At 43.0% G+C, this 24203-nt stretch overlaps 1 protein-coding gene across 1 annotated transcript in view; it reads left to right on the top strand.

Moving 5' to 3' along the window:
• The window catches only part of HDAC3 (histone deacetylase 3), a 1027013-nt gene that overhangs the window by 799624 nt on the left and 203186 nt on the right, over window positions 1-24203 (top strand). The window lies entirely within an intron of this gene.

Below are 24203 nucleotides of genomic sequence, written 5' to 3'. Positions count from 1 at the left end.
GAGTCTGATAGTGAGCAAGCCAGCTTGCTAGTTCTTTGGGGTGGCCTACCATTTCCCATGGAAATCCCAAATTCCCCCATAGCAGCTCTTCAGAGTTTTGCTTTTGCTGCCTCTTAAGGGGAGACGTGCCTCCACACAGAGATTTTGGCGTATAAGAGTGAATACACTGTGAGTGCCGAATCATAGGCTCTGATTCCACCAATGCTTCTGCTGTATTTTATCTGTGCGGCAAGCCAGCATCACCTCTCCCCGCAGGGCAAGTAAAATGGCCATGGCCACTCCCACTCTGCATGGCTAGCTCCTATAGGTGCCCAAGTGCTAATCAAACTCTGGTCATCTGCACTGTAGTCAGGGCTTAATCGCCCTGACAAGGAGCCAGCTTGGGGGGGGCGGCTTCATTTTATAATAGTCAGTCTTACTAACTTGGATTACTACTAGCATTTAGACGTAACACTGTAACTCACCAAGGCTGTAAAAATATGCGACCTTTCATTATATTCAGTGTTGCAGTTGTGACGCTTGTGATTCCAGTCTGACTTAGACCTCCCCCCAGCTTTGACCAACTCCCTCCAGTGTCAGGACATGGGTGGTGTAAGATGGGCATCAGCTGACATCTTCATATCTTTCTTACCACAGTTTGAGTTGCATGCTTGCACTAAGTCATCAGTCCAATATGTCTGCCTCCTTCCAGGGATCCAGGCAAGAACTCCACTGGGTAAATTTCTGTTTTATAGGTGGTTCAGTAGTGAATCTGAAAAAAATCATTAACCACTTCTTTTAATGTGGTGAGAGACATCCCGTGCAAAGATTTCCATTCGTAATGTTCTGTCTAGACCTGGAGCACAGTGTGGTCAGTTGTCCACATTATGCCCGATTCAACCCAGAGGCAATCATCACACAAAATCTACAAGACTGTGTAGCTCAGAGTAGTCAGCATACCTGATTCAACTCTGCCATGGCAGCATGCTGGTCATTTTCCAAAACAAACCTTTGAAGTGGTACAGGAAGAAATGGAGGAAATTTTACAACAGTCTTTTGGATGCCAGGAGTTGTCCTGTGCCCAGTGACACAGATCTTGGCACATTTGTAACCTCTGTATTTGGAGTGGTTACCTCTGAGGGTTGTTTTATGACCCATTTGAAGTCTTCCACGTTTTTGGTACTGGCACATTCTTGTGGGCCAGATCTGTAGAGCTTCTGTATTCCACAGGCCTCTCGTCGGCCTTTGGAACTAGCAGCCCAGATCATTGTTACTGAAGGGGGATTTTGTATGATTTTGTATCCCATTACTTGATCATGAGGTTAGTAGAGATAATGTAGGATTTAAATAGGTGTCCAGAAGCCTAAGAGGTTGCTACCAGAGGACTGCTGTGACTTAAGACATCCCAGCCCAAGTGGATGACTGCAGACTTACCACAACTGAGACCTAGTGGTACGGACCATCTACAGATTGTGCAGAGTGCTGCAGTTAGGCTACTTATTGCTATGTAACTTTACCCAGCTGGTTATAGCTGTTCTCCGTTGCCTTTATTTGCTTCCTAGTTAGGGTAAACAACAAGGTTCTAGTGTTAATTTGTCGATTCACAACCTGGGTCCGTGTTACCTGAAGGTGCTTGTACCCTGCTGCTCTGTGTGGGTTTTCAGCTTCTGAGAGTTACTGGTAGCTCCTTGAGGCTTCAGGTTTCAATGATTTTTTTTCTTTCAAGCTCCATACCTGTGGCACTTGCCATCTTTGTCCATTTTCAGGCAGGCATTAAAAACATATCTGTGTATAATGGCTTCTGATGGTGCAGGCTGATATGTGATACTTTGTATATTTAGTTTTTTTTTGCATTTTTTTTTTTGTTTTGTTCAACTGCCTAAATTAACTTGTCCTATCCCACTACCCAGACTGCATCTGAAGACCTCTTCCAGATGGCTCAGAATTTCAATTTTTTTTTAAATGCAAACAGACGAGAAAATGTATGTTGCTTTGGGCTCCTACTAAGGAGGAAAATGGGACCCACAGCAAAGGGGAGGATTCAGGCACCCACTATTCACGGACTGATAAGCTCCCCCCCAACATAACAGTTCTCCCCCTTCATAATTTGAATCTGAAACTGAGGGCAAGTGATCCCCTGCTTTGCCATCTGATGCATGATTTGCAGACACCTTTCACAGTAAGGAGGAAACCTATAATAGGGAAGCAACTGAGTTCTCACAGGCCTAGCTAAGGTACAGGTTTTTTTATGGGCCTGCCTGAACCGGAGCAATATGCTTCTACCTCTAGTCTTAGAAGTACTGGAAGATGTGCTCATTAATGTTTCGTGGAGTTAAATTCTTTCTCACTACCACTGTGAAGCCTGACCATTTATACAAGGTTCAGGTTTTCCCATAAGTTTCTGTTTAAGAGCCCTTTAGCTTATTCAGCAATGGCAGCCTTGGATTCCTGGAATAGGTTTTCTTCAGAGCCATTCAGGAAGCCCATTCCTAATGGCAACAGGGAAGTTGGCTGCTTTGGGGAAAAGATTTGCACCTCTGCTACGTTTTCTTTCATGGTGCTCAACTGCCATACTCTCATGGTGAATTTCAAGAGTCAGTATTCGCTCAGTTTGTGTAAGGAGGGGGGAGGTTCAAGGACAAGGCCGTGAAAGAAGAGTTGTGTGATCAACACTTGGGTTGCCAAGTACTCTCTGAAGTATGACTGTGATACACTTGATGCATCTTGCAGGGCATCAGCTACTGGGATTGTGATTGAGACATGTATGGCTGAGGACTCTGTTTGTACCAGACCATGTGAAGGCAGAGCTCCTGAATGTTGCACTAGACCAGAGTCTCCTCTTTTAAACCCCACATCCCCCACTTAAAAGTTGTTTAAAAGACTGAAAGAAAACTGAAGAATCATGCAGTCTGTAAAAGTTTTATTCATTTCCCAGCCTCTAAAAATATGGTAGGAATTGCATTCCCAAGGCTGACTTTATTGCAGTTAAGAAAAAAATAAAATCTGACATGGGAAGAAAAGCACACAGCAGGGAAGTGGCAAGCCTGTGGGGTCCTCAGGGCCATGGTACCTAGAGGGAACAGCTATTCAATTTGAGTGTATTCCTCCCGCCCTATTCCTGAAACCTGTTGTGCTTCCATAAAATAAGGGGGTACTTGGTTTGTAGGTGGTTACTAGCTTGTAGTCAGAGACCATTGAAGTGCCAGTTGTCAAGGCTAACCCCACCACCACCAAATATGTCCGTAATGAGCATTATACCAGCAAATGTTTCCTTCCATGAGACAAGCTTGCATAGTCTGGTACTTTTGGGGGTTAGATAGGCTGACTAGTTTTACCTTTATTTCAAGGAACACTGCTTTGTGCCTGATCTTACCAATGAGGACATCATATTAGGGGGGTGCAGCACACACTCATATTTGTGAGCACCAGATCTAGGTTATTTGTTCCCCTAGTGGGAGTACAGATTATCTGCTCCAAGGCATTTGAATTTACAAAGTCAAGAAATATTTGAGCCTGCATTGCATGTTAGTGGACTTGTATGCCTCCCATTTAATGCAGGGGTAATTAAAAATCACACGTGTATGGAAAGTGGCCTTTTGCTCTTTCATGTTCGCAGGTGGTCAGAACATATGAAAGGTGGTGTAGCCATGCACTGCTGGAATGCTTTCTGTGGCTTTGATCCATGTTTCAGTAACTGCACAGACGTCTGCATTTTCCAGGACGAGGAGAGCTTCCAGGCAGTGCAGTTTCTTGATTGGGGTGGATAATTTGGCTAACATTCGAAAGCCTAGAGGTGACAGGTGAAGATTGTCCTTGGCACAGCAGCATGGCCTGTCAGCCATGTCCTGCCAGGCTGACAAGTATTGGACCTCTTTGGAATGACACCGGTAGCTAAGTCAATTGTTGGTCTTTCATTTTCTGTTGGCATTGTGCTATCATCCTTGGAGATTGTAGAATGCCTCTCACTGCTGAGCTGATACCTGCCTGTGACATGTATTGAGAGCTCAGTCATAGGTCCGTAGGTCGATACTAGGCTATCGGACCTAAGGCCTATACAAGCCTAGCCATACCAATTCCCTGGCTATTTCTTCCCACAGTATTTACTTCCCTGGACCCCTATCTAGCAGGGCGACTGACGTGATCCCCGGGGTGAATTTCCTATCTCCCATCCAATCATCAAGGTTCCTTTTGAAGAGGGCCAAACAGGCACTCTGCTTGACATGTATGGGCAGTCTGTTCCAGAGTCTAGGGAGTCCCTAGGTCAGGAGCCTATCCCTCCAGCATGTTTTGTTCATTGTGATGACAAGGTTTAGATCCCTGGAGCGTGCGTCTCTGAGGGATTGGGATTTCTTTTAAGTGTAGCATGTCCAACAGCTCTGGGTTTGACATGGCCTTTTATGTTAAGCAGAGATTGCCTCTGAGTAGACGATATGCGACAGAGTATAGGTGGAGTTTTTTTTTTAGATGGTCAGCAAAGGGCATCTGCTTTAGGCCTGTGATTCGTTTAGTGAGGTATTTCTGAGGCCTTTCCAGTTGATGCAGATGTCTTGAGAGGTACATACCAAATGGGGGCGTTGTATTCTATAATGGGTCTAATGAGGGATGAGTACAGTGGGACAATGACCTCCTTTTTTCTGGATGAAAAGTCCTTGGTGATGAGGTGTGCCACATAGAAGGATTTCCTGACTGTTGTGGCGATGTGGTTATCGAAGGTGAGATCACTGTCCACCTGTGTCCCTAAGTCACATCACACTTTCGGTGTTTAGTGTACTGCCACCTATGTGGTAATTCACGGGTACATGTTTTTTCTCAAAGGGGATAACTATACATTTCTTGGCATTGAGCTTGAGCCCATGGCTCTGGCACCAAGCATCTGTTTCTGTAAAGCCCTTTTGTAGAATATCCACATCATTTTTGGGATTCAATAATGGCTCCCAGTTTACAGTCATCTCCGAACTTGGTTAGCCAGAGTCCCTTAGTGTCGGCCTGTACTTTGGAGAAGTAGATACCAAACAAGAGTGGTCCCAGGACTGAACCCTGAGGTACTCCACTTGTCACTTGTCTGGAGCTGGATTTGGAGTCGGCTACTTTTACAGTGTGGGTTCTGTCAGTAAGCCAGTTGTAAACCCATCGGGTGACGTAGGGATTAATGCCCAGCTTAGTAAGTTTATATATGATTCCAGAGTGGGGGATGGTGTCGAAGGCCTTGGCTAGGAGCAGATAGGCTGTGTGGACCACCTTACCCTTGGCCATGGCTCTGGAGACTAATCTGAAGAAGTCAGTCAGGTTCAGTAGACAAGATTGGCCCTTCACGAACCCAGACTGCATGGGGTCCATTGTTTGAAGGTTACCAATGTCTTTGTTTATAAGTTCCATGATAATGCGGCGTTCCATGGCCTTGCATATCAGGTTAGTCAGACTGATGGGGTGGTAGTTCCCAGTATCCAAGGTGGATCCCCCCTTGTGGAGTGGGATAACTGTAGCTGTGCGCCACTCAGTGAGCACGAAGCCTGGGGGTGACACTTAAGTGAGGTGCCAGTTCATTTTGTAGTTCATGTAATACACAGCCTGGAATGTAGTGTGGTCCCATGGATGCTGTATTCTTAGCTTTGGAGAGTTTTTTTTTTACCTGTGTGGCGGTTATTACTGGAATTTGGCAATCTTTCGGTATTGAGATGGGCCCTTTAGGGGGTGAAGTTTGCACTGAATCTATCTGCCAGGATATTGGCAATATCCTTGGGATCAGTATATTTAATGCCATTCTGTTGTAGTTCGGAGCAGAGCTGAGCATTACCATTTAGATTCTTGACATGATTATAGAATACCTTGTGGTTGTCTTTGGAATCTTTGGCAATTTTATTTTCGTAACTAGCTTTGGAGGATTTTGAGGGATTTCAGCTTCTTACTGAGGCTGGTAAGGGAGTTTTTTGCATCCTGGGATTTTCCTCTTTTCTGCAACAGCTTCTTCCTTTTTTTGTAAAGTTTGTTTATGGCAAGGGATCACCAGATTGGCTTCCTTTTTTTTGGAGGAGAGCGTCTTGGTTCTATTGGGGAAGGCACAATTCATGCACGAGTGGATGTGCTCGTTTACAGTGCCTTAGAGTAGGATTCAGCAGTCGAACTTTCAGTTACCATCTGCATGGGTGTCATGAAGTTTGTCACTTCTGACTTGAGTAGCATGAAGTTTGCTTTGGAGAAGTTTTTTTACGGAGGTTTCCTTACTGTGGTGCAGTGGGGGTGGGATGTGGATGTCAAGGGTGAATTAGGTTGTGGTCAGACCTGACCAACAAAGGTGGTGGCCATAGGTGTGGAGCATCGATTTCCCATGTTGGTAATGACCAGGTCTGGGATACTGGAGCCCCTGGTGGGACTAAGGATTAGATGACCAGGACATTGGAATTTATGAATTCCAAGAACTGTTGGGTAAAGGTGTTGGTACATGAGTAGTTTTCCCAGTTAATGGTAGGGTAGTTGAAATCACGCAATATTAGGGTGTTTGGCTGTATCTTAATATTTTCCAGTATGTTTAGAAAGGTGTTGTGAGAATCTTGGGGCATGGTGGGGGATCTGTAGCAAGCTACAATTTGGATTGCAGTCTTACCTAGTGTTAGTTGCACCTGGAGAATTTCAGACGCATTGTGTTGAGCAACTGGCCTGGTGTAGTGTGTGTCACTGACAAACCTGTTTGTTGCTTTTTCTATCTGTATATGAGAGCCTAGCCTGCAGTGTGAATGCCCAGCTACATCTGTCACATACTGTATATGTCTGCTTGAGAATTAAGTAGCTGTCAGTGTACATAAGGCAATTGTTACATTGCCACAGGGTGCCCATGTGCCATATCATTCTTCCTTGCAGCCCATTTCAAAGACCGTTGGTTTTCAATTACTGTCGACAGAGAAATAAAGGTGATTATTTCATGAAGAACACTTGCATGGTGGAATGCAGACTCTGTTTTCCAGTAACAAGAGGAGTTAGCACAGGTGAGTTTGGATCAGCTCCTTCAGTTAGGAGCCACAGAAGCAGTAGAAGCTGTTACCATGAAGGAACAAAGTAAAGGTTTGTATTCAACACTTTCTGGTTCCAAAAAGTGTGTCCTCTAAGTTCTTAACTGGATCTCACTAGTTTTGAATTCACATATTCAGGATGATGTACTTCTGCTGCTCTGCCTTCAAGCTTTTCAGATAATCCTAGATTTAAAGGATACGTAGCAGAACATGTTCATTGACTAGGAACACAGGCTATTCTAAGTTTTAGAGCTGGACACTTGCTTGTCCTTTGGCCTGTACTTGGCAACTAGAATATTTACAAAATGATTAGCCACCAGTACATGGTCACCTCTAGTTCCCATTGTGTACATATTTGTCCTTATTTGATGTCTGCATTTTTTCTTAGAAAATGTATGTATGAATACAGGACAGTAGAATGTACTGTATGTTGTCTTGTCAAGGCTAACCCCACTACCACCAAATATGTAAGTAGTGAGCATTATACCAGCAATTTTTTTTCCTTCCATAAGACAAGCCTGCATAACTAACTTGGAGCCTTGGCCAGGGGAAGACGAGAAAAGGGAAAGATTGTCATGGAATTACTCAGTCAAAGACATGGGGAACTTCAAAACACTAGATCAGTCTCAATTTGGATTAATCAAGGTCAGGTCATGCTTACTCAACCAGTTGCATCCCCCAGGTTTCTGTGTGGGAGCATTTACTTTTCTGAAATAAAAGCCAATACCAGAGGGCTCTAGGTGACTTAAGTTTGCAGATGACTGTAAGCTAGGAGCAGTCATTGAATCTCCAAATGACTTGGCCATCCTGCAGGATGGTTGTTTCAAATAAAAAATTGATGTAAAAAAATGCATTGTGTCCTTTGGAGCATCATCTACCCCAGGGAACTACCACATTAACAATATACCCCTAAGAGTTGACCCAGTTGTTTAGGATTTGGGAACTTATGTAGACAGTGACCTAAGTTTTGACCAGCATTTGTCTATTGTGAAAAAGCCTTTGTATAGGTTCATAGGTTCATATTAGGCTATCTGCCCTAGGGCATTTATAAGCCTACCCAGAGTGTGTTTGGCTTTCGCCACCCATTTTAAATTAATTTTGCTATGCCCTTTTTCGAGGTTAGTATACTGTGCCTCTGTCTAACAGTGACACAGAAGTGATACCCGGGGTAAACCTACGATCTCCCATCCACTCATTAAGATTCCTCTTGAAGAGAGTCAATGAGGGACTCTGCCTAACCTGGACTGGGATTTTATTCCAGAGTGAAGGGAGCCTCTGGGTTATGAATCTGTCCCTCCAGCATGTCCTATTTATTTCAGTGCTGAGGTTCAAGTCTCTCGAGCGCGTAACTCGATGGGATTTGGATTTTCTGAGGTGCAGCATGTCCATTAATTCCGGGTTGGACATGGCTTTATACGTCAGGCACAGATTGTCTCTGAGCAGGCGGTATGCCACTGAGTAGAGCTGGAGTTTCTTTAACCAGGCAGCATATGGCATCTGTTTGAGCCCTTTGATCCTCTTGGTGAGGTACTTTTGGGGTCTTTCCAGTTGCTGTAGGTGTCTGGTAAGGTACATCCCAAAAGGGGCATTGTACTCAATTATGGGCCTGATGAGGGATGAGTAGAGAGGCACGATGACCTCCCCTTATCTAGATGTGAATCCCTTCATGATTAGGTGGGCTATATAAAATGTTTTTCTAACCACTTTGGCCAGGTGGTTGTCAAATGAGAGATTGCTATCAACCTGGGTCCCCAGGTCCCTAATTACTTCTTCTCTACTTAATGGATTACCACCTATGTGGTAATTTGTGGGCACTTTGTTTTTGCCAAAGGGGATGACTATACACTTTTTGGTGTTTAGCTTGAGGCCATGGCTCTGGCACCAGTTGTCTGTTTCTGAGGCCCTTTTGGAGGATGCTTTGAGAAATATATACTGAACAAGAGAGGTCCCAGGACTGAGCCTTGTGGGCCGCCACTTGTAACTGGTTTGGAGTCTGACATGGCTCCAGCAATTCTAGCCATGTGGGTTCTGTCATTGAGCTAGTTTGCAACCCATCTAGTGACATAGGGGTTTATATTTAAGCTGGTGAGCTTATCTATAATGCCCGAGTGGGGTATTGTATCGAAGGCTTTTGTGAGGTCCAGGTAGGCTGTGTGGACCACCTTCCCCTCGTCAATGGCCTTGGTGACTGTTTCAAAGAAATCGACCAGGTTTAAGAGGCAGGATTTGCCCTTAAAGCCGAACTGGGTAGGATCCAGTGTCTGTAGGTCCCCAGTATCTTTATTTATGAGGTCCATGATGATCCTTTCCATAGCTTTGCAGACCAAGCTAGTCAGGCTTATGGGGCGATGGTTTCCAGGATCCGTTGAGGCACCACCTTTGTGGAGAGGGACCACTGTTGCTATACGCCACTCTTTGGGTATATATCCTGTAGTAAGGCTGAGATTGAACAGTAGTTGTATGTTTGGGTTTAGCTCTTCTTGGAGTTCATGTAGGACGCAGCCCGTGACACCGTCTGGTCCCATTGATTGCTGTGTTTTTTGCTTTGGAGAGGGCGGCTCTTACCTGAACATCTGAGATGTCGGGGGGGCAGCACTCTGCTGGGATAGATATTTGCCCTTTTGGTGGGGGTTTGCTGAACCTGTCAGCTAGGATGTTGGCAATGTCTGTGGGTTCAATGTATTTTTGTCATTTTGGACTAATTCTGAGCATATCTGGGAATTCCCACCCAGGTTCCTAACATAACTAAAGAAAGCCTTGTGATTATCCTTAGTGTCCTGTGCAATTTTTCTCTCGAAGCTGGCCTTAGACGATTTTATGAGTGCCCGTAGTTTTTTGCTAATACTGATCAGAGATGCCTTCCCTTTTTGGGATTTTGCTCTGTCATGTAGTAGCTTCCTCCTTCTGTTGTATAGTTTGTTTATGGCTGGGGTCCACCAGACAGGACATCTGCCTTTGCAGGATTGGATCTTGGTTTTATTTGGGATTGCATGATCCATGCATTCCTGAAGGTGTTCATAGAATTAGTTTATAAAGGATTCTGTGGTCTGGGCCGTATTTTCCACAGGCTCGGAGGCTTTGAAGGATTCCACCTTGGTTTTGAGGAGTGTGAAATTTGCTTTAGAGAAGTTTTTTACTGTGGTTTTCTGGGCAGGGGTGGGGTCGGGATGTGAATATCCAGTGAGATTAGTTTATGGTCTGATCTTACCAGTGAGGGATACACTTCTGGAGTCCCCATGTTGGTGATGATCAGGTCCAGTATGTTTTCCCCTCTTGTGGGAGTGGTAACAAGTTGTTCCATAGCATTTGAGTTTATAAATTCTAGAAACCTTTGGGCTAGGGTGTTGGAGCTAGAGTAATGCTCCCAGTCTGTATTTGGGTAGTTGAAGTCGCCCAATATAATGGTGTTTGGAGAGACCTTCATATTTTCCAGTGTTCTCAGGAAGGCCGAGTGGGGTTCCTGGGTTTGTGAGGATGGTCTGTAGCAGGCTATAAACTGGGAGGCAGTTTTACCCATTGTTCGTTGCACATGGATAGTTTCTGATGCTTCGTGCTGTGCCACCAACCTGGAGGTGTGGGTATCTTTGACGAATATTGATACTCCCCCTCCTTTTGTGGTTCGGTTCAAGTTTTGGGGCCGAAAAGCATGGTATGAGCTATAACCTGGTAGTGCTGGGGTGCTCTCGGGAGCCTTGAACCAGGTTTCTGTTACTGCACAGATATCGATGTTCTCCATGCTAAGGAGAGTTTCGAGTGCGTGCATCTTGAGGTTTAGACTTCTGGCATTGAGTAGCATTACTCTTAGTTTCTTATCCCTTGTGATACCTATGGAGGTGGGTTTGTCTTTTGAGCCTTGCCTAAAAAAGGCACTATGGGGGAAGCAAGAGCCTTTGCCAATATCCGAAAGACCAGGGGTGACAGGTGCAAGCCGTCCCTAGCGAAGCATTGTGGCTTCTCGAGCATGTCATCCCAGGCTGACAGGCATTGGATCCCCTTTGAATGACACCAATACTTGTCTGCATATTGTGGCATCATTCTTGGTGAGGGTAAGATGCTACTTAAGGTCAGGGTCATACCGGCCTGGGCTACATGCTCAGAGAGCTCCTCTGTCTCTCTTCATGTAGTCTAGGGAGGTACATCTCAGGTCATTCACACCAGCATGGACAATGACAGAGTCATATTTGTACTTGCCTTGGAGTGACGGGAGTGCTTGTGTTATGTGGTGGATCCTAGCGTCCGACAGGCAGCTCACCGTGACCTTCTCCTTGTTCAGCCTGGTGAGCGGGACGTCAGTGTGCCTGACGATAGTCACCTATTACAAGTGTATCAGTTGTGTTTAGCCTTAAGGGCTGTGACTGTTCGGCACACTGGCTTTGTGAGCTATGTGTTACACGTGTTTTGTTTTGGGGTAGCAGTTGCTTGAGTGTCTGCTTTGGAAGTCTCTGCTGCTTAGGCAGATTTTTATTTAGAGCCTCCGAGTATGTTTTTGTGTGTTTGTGTTTGGTTTGCTGTCGTGGTAGGTCTATGCGAGACTGGAATTGTAGTGAGTGTGGTTTCCTTCTCCTCCTGACTGGTTACGCCAGTACTGAGTTGAGAGAGCTTATCCTCCAGTTTGGCTATATGGTTGCATCTCTCACATGTGTTGGAATTTGCTGGGAGGAGGAGAGGGTTGTCTGTACATGAGGCAGTTGTAACATTGCCTCAAGATTCCCAGATTCACCAGCTGGACCGGAGAGGAGATTGACAACTGACCTTTGGACATGCTAGAATAGTATTGGGAATTCCTTTATAATTGAAAAAAAGGGCCAATGGGGAACAAGGTACTCAAGGGGAGTTTGTGAGGGTGTAGTGCTTTTGATTTTTTTAGTGCTGACTTATATCATTGCTTTCGTGAGCAAGTGCCAGGTAACTTAAATGCAATGTGTTACAGGTAACTTAAATGCAAAAACGACAAACAGTAACTTTCTTTCAAGTGAAACAATGAAATAAGTACAGTAAGCAATGCAGATATCACTAGGGATCCACAGAAGCGCTGAAAAGCCGCGTTTTAGGTGGAATTAGCATTTCGGGGAAATAAGCAAAGAAACAAAGCTAGATTCAGCAGGCCTGGATCTAGTCTGCTACAGCAAACAAGGTGTACCAATTTCAGTAAGAGTTCAAATATGCAGGCACTATAAGCCTTTAACCAGATATTCCCAGCTCAGAAGGGCAGAGTCCAGCCTCTCCTCCCACAAGAGTGCAGACCACGAACCTTCTTAATGCAAAATAACTGGCCTGAAACCCAAGTGCTTAAACCAGAACTAATACACTTTTAGAATAACAGACACTGAGCTCTTAATCAGTAGTTCCCAACTTAGGATGTAAGCTACCTGTCCTGCCACCACAGTGCAGGCCACAAACCTTCCTAATGTAAAACAACTGGTCTGAAGCCCAAGTGCTTAATCCAAAAGACTTAGAATGATGGCTACACTTTAATCAAGTTACTACCAAACAGTAATAAATACAATTGAATACTTTAAAGAATGCCTGGATTAGTGCTCAAGTTATATAAACAAAGCTAGATTCAGCAGGCCTGGATCTAGTTTGCTACAGCAAACAAGGTTGAGCAAAGGGATTGTGTCTAGATCTTGGATGACAGTGTCCCCCTTTACTCAACCCCCATTAGGCTGATCATTGAATATTATGTCCTCTCTGGCATGTATTTGTCCAGAAACATGCAGCATTTGGAACTTCCACATATGCACTATACTGCAAGGATACAGGGGCTAAATATGTTCTCCATGGACTCACTCAAAGCCTTGTCACTATACTGTGTATCCTACAGATTGCTAAGTGGTGACCTGTGTATGGCATACAAGGCATCCCCTGACCCATTACTGATGGATTTATAAGCAAGTCAGATGGCATCAGAAATGCCTAGTGTAGGGATGTAAGCCTCTTCTGCAACATCAGTGGAACAATTTGGAGGGACAGGTTTATTTTGCAGATACAACTGATATGGAACAGACACCCCATCCATGTAAAACAATGTTCGTCTCTGTCCATTTTCAAGTGCAACTGAGATTTATAAATGGGGAAACAGAAAGTGTACTGCAGGGCTGCCTCCTGTACTACTAAAGTACAGATGCAGTTCCTAAATGCTTTAGTAGGTCTTCTCAGATGATCTATGGTATGATCCCAGTTCTTCTCATTAGGAGTAATGTCAGCCATGTGGTAGGTGAGACCAGTGTATAACCAAATAGGATAGGTTATTTGAAAAAGGGAAGTTGGTTAGGCCTAAAATGGCCCACAGAAGCAGCTAGCTTAGTAATTACTTGTGAACATGTAAGACAGTTTTACCCTAAATGTTCCTAAGAGTTCTGTGCTGCATGTTCGTCCATGTCTTGTATCAAAGTTCTTTATTACTTAAAGAATCTGTGGGACCAGCACAGCCATACATACACTACATACACTTTGCCGTTTATTCATTCACTCAGAAATTCGGATGTTGGTCCCAGCAGGTTCATGATAACCAGGGGAATACCCTTTGTGGACTTGGAGAGAGCATACAGTCACTGTTTTAAGATGACTTGGGAGGTCTGTGTGCCACTTCATGGAGCAAGACACCTGGAGCCAATTTGTAATTGGAAAGACTTGAAATTACGGTCTGATCCAAATCATAGAGAGAGATTCAAGACCGTTTAGCAGCCAGGAAAGCCAAAGGTGGTTACAGACAATGCTGTGTTCATATGATACATAAACAGGAAAAGGCCCACTCTTAACTAGCTATACAGGATAGCAATGACACCCTAACAGATAACCTTTTGCCTGGTCTTAACGTTCAGACCATTTATGATTATCTTCGTGTTTCACTGTTGCAGTCATCACACTTGGGTTATCCTGCCAGGGGTAGCCCTCAGTCATCCCGAATACCATAGGCTTAGTATTTTTGAGTCAGTTGCTGTCGCTCCAGAACTGACATCAGGTCGTCAGTGGTATAAAATTAGACAGCCAATGCCATTACATCAGTCTTTCTTGCCAAGGAGCCCGAAGCAGTTCACACGAGTGCCGGTCGGCCGCTACCTGAGTCTTCGTTTCCGAACTTGAAATCTTCTAAAGCTAAGTATCCTGTTGGGGATCCTTTTTTCTTGCTCTAACCTATGTCAGAATAAGTTAATTGTCTCGCCTGTGGAAAGCAAATACCACACCAAGATTTCCATTCTTACTGCGTCACCTGTTTAGGCCCAGACCACGACGTCCCTCGCTGTCGGTTTTGTGCTTTAAATGTCAGAACTATATATGTCGTTGGGCCCTAATTGTAGCTAAATATTTTTGCTCTCAATCTCTGTATTACGAAATGGCTTCGGTAAGCCATCTGACTACCGCTCTTCCAAAAAAGTAAGGATAAAGACAGACCGCACAGGTCCAAAACTGCAGACAAAGCTTCCGTTAAGCTAGTCGCCAGTTCGCCGTTCCTCAGTGAGGCGCTTTGCAGCCCCTGATGCCCGCCTCTGTGTATTTGCAGGTTGCTACCGTGACCCCTTCAGAGTCCAAAGAATTAGAGCCAGCAAACAGTGACTGAAATAAAAATCTGTATTAAGTAAACATAATCACAGCAATTGCAGCAGTTACAAACCGATTTCGGCTGGCAAAGCGCAGCCTTCTTCAGTGTACAGAAAATCATGACATACAAAAGCTGTCTATGTACAATAAGCAGACATCCTATTGGTTGAGTCCTAAAGATGTTCATTAAGTCCCGAGGGGAATAACCCTCCCAGTCTAATGATCCATTTCTTTTCTTTTATATTTAATATGGAATGCCATCCAGTTTTGTTTGCCCTATTCCCAAATATCATGTCAATAATAATAAAATTAAACTTGCATGTTGGATGAACTAGTGTATGTTTATAAAGGGCATTGTGCATCCTTTTTTTGTTTGATGTTACTGATGTTACAGAGATACGTATTCTGAGAGGTCTGGACGTTTGTCCCACATAAAATGAACCACAATTACAAGAGGCCAAATCGATGATCCAATCACTGGAACAATTGGAAAAAAACTTTAAATCAAAAACCTGGGGACAGTTACGACTGGAGAATTGTTTGGACTTGTTTATATATTTACAATTGTTGCAATGTCCACATGGAAAACAACCATGTAACGGTTCACCAGAAAGTGTTGTTGGTACACCACAAACTTCCTACAGATTGTTTCTGATACACAGCTTGAGTCAAGTTGGCTATTATGCACTTTGGATGTAAGTGCCCTGTATACTAACATTCCACACCAAGATGGACTCGATGCACTAGCTTATTGGCTCGAAGTCTCTAACTTATATAGCTCAGACTTCAATACCTTTTTGGTTGGCTTAGCACAATATGTTCTCACAAGTAATGTTTTTTATTATAAGGAACAATGTTTTTGGCAAACCAAAGGGACAGCTATGGGGGCTTCTTTTGCCCCTATTTATGCTGATCTCTTCATGGCCTTTGTGGAGAATCATATTATATATGACAGGGACAGAAACATCTTTTTGTCACATTGATATATGGAGACGTTATCTTAATAATGTTTGGTTGGTATGGAAGGGAGATGAAGGCTCTCTGATGGAATTTGTTACTTACTTAAACAACAATGCTTGGGGTCTGCATTTCACTGTAAGTTTTGATGGGGATACCACTACGTTTTTGGATGTATTAATCCAGAGGTCCCCGGACCATACTCTATGTACAGAGATATACAGAAAGTTCCCAGAATATAATTCCATCCTACATGCCTCTAGCTACCATCCACCTCACATAGCACGTAACATCCCTAAGTCACAATTTATACGTGCTAAGCGCATCTGCTCAGATGAGACTACTTATTTGAAACATAAATCTGACATAACTACTAGATTCAAATTCCGTGGGTATAGAAGTGGTGATATAGCCATGGCTAGCAATAAGGTTTGTTCCATGGAGAGAATGGACCTACTTACATACAAGACACATGCTACTAAGCCATCTCAACCTCTCAGATTCACAACTACATATGCTCGTAATTCCAACCGCCTCATTCAAAGTGTACGGAGGCATTGGAACATTTTACAATGGGATTCGGACATCACCAGTATCATCCCTGACAATTGCCTTTTTTCTTATAGGAAGGGCAAAAATCTTAATTCTTTTTTCAATCATTACAAACATAGGGATAACAACACACATGATCTGTTACAAACAACACTTTCTGGTGAACCGTTACATGGTTGTTTTCCATGTGGACATTGCAACAATTGTAAATATATAAACAAGTCCAAACAATTCTCCAGTCGTAACTGTCCCCAGGTTTTTGATTTAAAGTTTTTTTTCCAATTGTTCCAGTGATTGGATCATCTATTTGGCCTCTTGTAATTGTGGTTCATTTTATGTGGGACAAACGTCCAGACCTCTCAGAATACGTATCTCTGAACACATCAGTAACATCAAACAAAAAAGGATGCACAATGCCCTTTATAAACATACACTTGTTCATCCAACATGCAAGTTTAATTTTATTATTATTGACATGATATTTGGGAATAGGGCAAACAAAACTGGATGGCATTCCATATTAAATATAAAAGAAAAGAAATGGATCATTAGACTGGGAGGGTTATTCCCCTCGGGACTTAATGAACATCTTTAGGACTCAACCAATAGGATGTCTGCTTATTGTATATATACAGCTTTTGTATGTCATGATTTTCTGTAAAGCTAAGTATCCTGTTGGGGATCCCTTTTTCTTGCTCTAACCTATGTCAGAATAAGTTAATTGTCTCGCCTGTGGAAAGCAAATACCACACCAAGATTTCCATTCTTACTGCGTCACCTGTTTAGGCCCAGACCACGACGTCCCTCGCTGTCGGTTTTGTGCTTTAAATGTCAGAACTATATATGTCGTTGGGCCCTAATTGTAGCTAAATATTTTTGCTCTCAATCTCTGTATTACGAAATGGCTTCGGTAAGCCATCTGACTACCGCTCTTCCAAAAAGTAAGGATAAAGACAGACCGCAGGTCCAAAACTGCAGACAAAGCTTCCGTTAAGCTAGTCGCCAGTTCGCCATTCCTCAGTGAGGCGCTTTGCAGCCCCTGATGCCCGCTTCTGTGTATTTGCAGGTTGCTACCGTGACCCCTTCAGAGTCCAAAGAATTAGAGCCAGCAAACAGTGACTGAAATAAAAATCTGTATTAAGTAAACATAATCACAGCAATTGCAGCAGTTACAAACCGATTTCGGCTGGCAAAGCACAGCCTTCTTCAGTGTACAGAAAATCATGACATACAAAAGCTGTCTATATACAATAAGCAGACATCCTATTGGTTGAGTCCTAAAGATGTTCATTAAGTCCCGAGGGGGAATAACCCTCCCAGTCTAATGATCCATTTCTTTTCTTTTATGTTTAATATGGAATGCCATCCAGTTTTGTTTGCCCTATTCCCAAATATCATGTCAATAATAATAAAATTAAACTTGCATGTTGGATGAACTAGTGTATGTTTATAAAGGGCATTGTGCATCCTTTTTTGTTTGATGTTACTGATGTTACAGAGATACGTATTCTGAGAGGTCTGGACGTTTGTCCCACATAAAATGAACCACAATTACAAGAGGCCAAATAGATGATCCAATCACTGGAACAATTGGAAAAAAACTTTAAATCAAAAACCTGGGGACAGTTACGACTGGAGAATTGTTTGGACTTGTTTATATATTTACAATTGTTGCAATGTCCACATGGAAAACAACCATGTAACGGTTCACCAGAAAGTGTTGTTGGTACACCACAAACTTCCTACAGATTGTTTCTGATACACAGCTTGAGCCAAGTTGGCTATTATGCACTTTGGATGTAAGTGCCCTGTATACTAACATTCCACACCAAGATGGACTCAATGCACTAGCTTATTGGCTCGAAGTCTCTAACTTATATAGCTCAGACTTCAATACCTTTTTGGTTGGCTTAGCACAATATGTTCTCACAAGTAATGTTTTTTATTATAAGGAACAATGTTTTTGGCAAACCAAAGGGACAGCTATGGGGGCTTCTTTTGCCCCTATTTATGCTGATCTCTTCATGGCCTTTGTGGAGAATCATATTATATATGACAGGGACAGAAACATCTTTTTGTCACATTGATATATGGAGACGTTATCTTGATGATGTTTGGTTGGTATGGAAGGGAGATGAAGGCGCTCTGATGGAATTTGTTACTTAAACAACAATGCTTGGGGTCTGCATTTCACTGTAAGTTTTGATAGGGATACCACTACGTTTTTGGATGTATTAATCCAGAGGTCCCCGGACCATACTCTTATGTACAGAGATATACAGAAAGTTCCCAGAATATAATTCCATCCTACATGCCTCTAGCTACCATCCACCTCACATAGCACGTAACATCCCTAAGTCACAATTTATACGTGCTAAGCGCATCTGCTCAGATGAGACTACTTATTTGAAACATAAATCTGACATAACTACTAGATTCAAATTCCGTGGGTATAGAAGTGGTGATATATCCATGGCTAGCAATAAGGTTTGTTCCATGGAGAGAATGGACCTACGTACATACAAGACACATGCTACTAAGCCATCTCAACCTCTCAGATTCACAACTACATATGCTCGTAATTCCAACCGCCTCATTCAAAGTGTACGGAGGCATTGGAACATTTTACAATGGGATTCGGACATCACCAGTATCATCCCTGACAATTGCCTTTTTTCTTATAGGAAGGGCAAAAATCTTAATTCTTTTTTCAATCATTACAAACATAGGGATAACAACACACATGATCTGTTACAAACAACACTTTCTGGTGAACCGTTACATGGTTGTTTTCCATGTGGACATTGCAACAATTGTAAATATATAAACAAGTCCAAACAATTCTCCAGTCGTAACTGTCCCCAGGTTTTTGATTTAAAGTTTTTTTCCAATTGTTCCAGTGATTGGATGATCTATTTGGCCTCTTGTAATTGTGGTTCATTTTGTGGGACAAACGTCCAGACCTTCTCAGAATACGTATCTCTGAACACATCAGTAACATCAAACAAAAAAGGATGCACAATCCCCTTTATAAACATACACTTGTTCATCCAACATGCAAGTTTAATTTTATTATTATTGACATGATATTTGGGAATAGGGCAAACAAAACTGGATGGCATTCCATATTAAATATAAAAGAAAAGAAATGGATCATTAGACTGGGAGGGTTATTCCCCTCGGGACTTAATGAACATCTTTAGGACTCAACCAATAGGATGTCTGCTTATTGTATATATACAGCTTTTGTATGTCATGATTTTCTGTACACTGAAGAAGGCTGTGCTTTGCCAGCCAAAATCGGTTTGTAACTGCTGCAATTGCTGTGATTGTTTACTTAATACAGATTTTTATTTCAGTCACTGTTTGCTGGCTCTAATTCTTTGGTTCCTGTTGAGTTTGTTTCCCTGAGCCTTGCAATTGCTACCATGCAGGAGGTTTGTTTCTCATGTTGCCCTTCAGAGTCCAGCATGCTGCGAGACTCTTCGTTGACTAAGGATCCTGCGGATGTCTCTACCTTGGATGGGTCCAGAGCTGTTGAGCACGCACCGGCTTCCGAGGAAGTTCTTCGCACTACTGATACTCTACACAAATGACTTCATTTGCGTCTTCAGTTTTCTAAAACTACAGAGTTTCTAAGGCCCAGGGTATGAACTGCGCTTAAAAAAACGACTACCTAAGCTCAAGCACCTGCTTCCATGCCTCAGTCTCAAATGCTTAAAATGGCAGAAGATTTTATCTTGCTTATTAGAGAAAGCTAGCCTACCCCTTCCAAAAGAAAGAGACTTGTCTCCAGCAGTTGTATCTGACCAGGAGTCCGATGACTCAGGTTTCTGAATATGAAGACATGCAACCCTTGTCTGCTTATGAGGATTCAGATGCAGAGGAATCCATTCCTTCTGCCTCTCTTCCAGAGGATTTTTTATTTGGTGAAACCATACATACTTTAAGGGTGCATTTACAAGTGGGAGTGTCAGGACTATCCTCAGTCCAAAAAGAGACTCTGGGAATTTTTAGATTTACCACAGCACAGACCTTTAGCCATTCCTCCTGCCCTAGATGTTGTGGATGATGATTTTATGGAATCCAGTTTAACTCCTGACACCCTTCCTCCTGCTCCCAGGAAGCCTGACCGATAGTCCCTGACTCTCACAAATTTCTTTTCAAAAATCCTACTGCTGACCCAGAGGTCATCTCCCAAGGACCTAAAGGAATAAAAGCAACCACAGCTAAGAATCCCACCCCCTCGGACAGGGATTCCCAAGCTTTAGATGGGGTAAAAAAGTATACACCTCTGCAACTCTTGCCATTAGAGCACTAAATTGTCAGTTTCACATGCTGAAATACTAGCAACATACTATGGAACTCCTTAAACAAAAAATATCTACCTTTCCGGCTTGTGCAGAAAATAAAGAATTACAGGCGCTTATGCATTCCACAAGCCAAGTTACTAGACACACCTTGCAATGTGGCTTTGACTCCCTAGAAGCATCCTGCAGGGCAGCAGTCACAGGTTCTGTACTTAGAAGACCTGCTTGGCTTAAAGAACCGACCTTGCCAGACCATGTCAAATCAAAACTTTTGGACGCACCATTGAACAAAGACAATTTGTTTGGTACTAAGGCAGAAGAGGTCTTAAAGATGGAAGAAAAAGCTAATCTATGCAGACCGTTACACTTCTTGCAAGTTTAGCCTCCGAGGTTCAGTAGGCATTGCCCCTGCAAGCACTGGTCCTTTCCAGCCCCCTCAGACAAGACCTAGGGGAAGCAGACTTCCCCCCCCCCCACCCTCCGTCCCTCTTATCTCTCTCTCTCTCTCTCCCTCACTCCTTACAGGGATTTTTGGTGTTTACTTTCTACTGGTGGTGTTCTTCCACCATAACTTAGCTGTCTATTTGGGGGCTCCTTACATTTGGGGCACAAAAAAACTGATGCAATGACGTCAGCTGCCTGATTTTATACCACTGATGATCTGACGTCAGTCCTGGAGCGACAGCAGTCAACGCAGAAATACTAAGCCTCTGGTATTCAGGCCGACTGAGAGCTACCCCTGGCAGGATAAACCCAAGTGTAATGACTGCAGCAGTGAATACACTCAAACATCTACATTTATGGTAAGTGTACACTGTACTTTCTTTGACCTGTCCATGGAAACACACCAGCTAAGAACATCAAAGGCAAACAAGCATGTGTGGTGACTGAATCCAGCTGTCTTAAGGGCATAACCAGTTAGTGGGAAAAGCCAGAGGCATACTTGCTTGTTTGTACCCAGCAAAAAATGTTTAATAAGGTTTTTCTCCAGATTTACACCAAAGGATGCTGTTTGGTCATTTCTTTTTGCATCCCATTAGAGGGTGTCCTTTGACTTCCCCCACCTTCCCTTAATCACAAGGGTGTGTCACAGTACTGGAAGGTCCTAAATTTCAAAATTCGTCTCTCAGTGGTGCATTGACAAGGGGCAACAGCCAGTGAAAGTCAGGCTGCCTCAGGTATTGAGCATAATTGACAATCCTGCAACTAGGGTCTATCCTATGCTTCTATAAATTTCTATACCTCTGTCATCTCGGCTTGCCTGCCTGTTTAACTCCCCATCTTCTCTCATCACACCCTGAAACAGTTTCTGAAGCGTATTCATTTGAGGACTACCAAAAATCACCCCTCTGCCTCCTTGGGACCTAAATTTTGTCTTAAAAATTATCCTGATTCTCCTTTGAACCTGCTACCTCCTCAGATATACTTAGAAGACTGCTGTCCTAGTGGCTTTCTCATCTGCCAGGCAAATCTGACATTAAAGCCCTTGTGTAGAGAACCTTTTCTCATTTTTTCATAAAGTGGTTACTGTCTGTACCAATACTTCATTTATATCAATTGGTTTCTGAACCTTCACTAAACTGATCCATTAATCTGCCTTTGTCAGCAGGCCACAAAGCAAGAAGACACTGCGTTCTTTGAATATGTACAGACACTTCAAAACATTCTGCTTCAATAAAACTAAAATATACACAATATCTGTTTGACATTTGCCAAAAAACAGTGGGAAGACCAGTTAAGCATCCACCTGTTAGTGGATTGCTAGTAGTATTGCTACCTTTTACAAACATGATGGAAAGCCATCACCAGAAAAAAATCAGAGCATGCTCCAGTAGGGCTACAGTGGCCCCCTTTGCCTTCCTTAGGGTTGCCTGTCTACTCCATACAAGAAGCGGCCCCGTGGTCCTGTTTCATCACCTTAACACACTGCAATCTTAACTGCTGCTTTTAAGTCCAGGGCAGGGTCTAGCTTGGCCGTTCTATAGGGGATATCTCCCCTGCCCTAGTCCTGTCCATCCATCCATCCATCGAATCCTCCATCTCACTTTAGTTTTAGGAATCATTAATACTACAGCAGTGAAGTACAGTGAGCGTTGTACATGTGTGTAGGTACTTACTATAAATGTGGATGTTTCATTATCTTCACTGTTTCAGTACTTCTTACTTCTCACCCTACTCCCTTTGTCTTCCTGAACTTGGAGTGGGGTGGGTACCCGCCTTTACTGTTGAAGACCATTCTCCCATCCCTGTTAGATCCCCTCCCCTTTGCCATCCCAAGTTTGTTCTGGGGGCTCTTCTTGACAGGTCATACTCTTGGCTACCCTGGAGAGAGTGGACTCTGGTTGGGCAAAAAGACCTGAAAAATGTTGCTAGCTGATTACCTTTTATGTACCTCAAGGCTCTGACACTAGAGGGGGATTGTGTGCTGGACCTGAGGAAAGAGATGTCTCTCAGGTTTTTGGGACAGTCTCCGGATTCTGTAAGGCAGGAAAGCTGAAGATGCTTGAACATCTGTTTTTATGGTAAGATCCTACACAATGGTAAGTTTCAAGTACTTGGCAAAGAGCCACATGTGATGTTCCATTAAGATTAGCTGCATCTTTGCACGAACACTTCCTTTTTGGCAGATGTGATGTCTAAACTGACTTGATCACTTTTCAGCTATGTGGTCTTCTAACCCGCAGAATGAAGGGGAAAGCTGTTCAGTACTTTGTTCACTGGCTGTTCAGGTGAGGTCCAGCAAGAACCAGAGAATTTGGGTAGTCTGAACATTTCTTTTTCTTCATGCCTAGTAGGCAAAGCAAGCATATCTGTAAGCAAATGACTAGTACATTGGGCATTTTTGGGCATTTTCGTTTAGAACTGTAATAAACTGGCAGAGTCCAGACCATGCTTATTTTACTAGGACAGCTGCGACTGCAGCACCTTTCTTTAGGAGTGCAAATAAGTACCAGTTGTGGTACTTCAGAACTGCATTAAAAACTCTAGTGATTTTGATAACTTGAGGCAGCCAAGCCACATTGATGAATGTACACCTTTTCCAGGTATTATAAAGTTGACATTCAGTTGAGCAGGGCAGATTTTTGCTACCACTGTCCTGCATGTTCTTCTGTGATGTCTTCAGGAAACCAGTTTGATTGGTTACAGACGTAACTGAAATTGGTGCAGTAATTTAGATTTAATCAAATATTTAAGCAACAAGCTTGTGGAACTATTGAGATACGGAAGTTTATTTCTCTTTAGCCCCCTGATTTAGGATATGTTGAAATTAACATTTTTATTTATATCATTAAAGGTTTTTTTCTTTTTATTTTTCAATTTATATGAGGATTTACTATAAAAGTAAATCCTACTGCAGTTTGAGACAGTAGATGCTTTAATATGATGACCATAAATAAGTAATCACTGCAGTATAATTTCTTCTACAGTGAACATGGTACAGGTATGTGGGTAGACTCTCAATGGCGATAGCAGAATCACTGATGTAATTTGGACTCCAACCCACCTTCCCAATTTCTTCCCACAGTCTTTCTACCTCGGTTTTGATTTGGCAGAGAAGGGTATCTTGAACTTAGTGTGCCATTCTGTCAAATGCTTCGTGTATTCCCACAGACTGGGACAAATGTAATCTACCATTTGCTCTCTCTTTACCCTCACAGGGATTTTTGTGGGAAAAGCCAGAGGCATACTTGCTTGTTTGTACCCAGCAAAAAATGTTTAATAAGGTTTTTCTCCAGATTTACACCAAAGGATGCTGTTTGGTCATTTCTTTTTGCATCCCATTAGAGGGTGTCCTTGACTTCCCCACCTTCCCTTAATCACAAGGGTGTGTCACAGTACTGGAAGGTCCTAAATTTCA

Source organism: Protopterus annectens, chromosome 4.part0, assembly GCF_019279795.1.
Source record: "Protopterus annectens isolate FY-2018-M chromosome 4.part0, PAN1.0, whole genome shotgun sequence".
Classification (NCBI taxonomy): domain Eukaryota; kingdom Metazoa; phylum Chordata; order Ceratodontiformes; family Protopteridae; genus Protopterus; species Protopterus annectens.
This window is presented reverse-complemented; position numbering and strand designations above follow the sequence as displayed.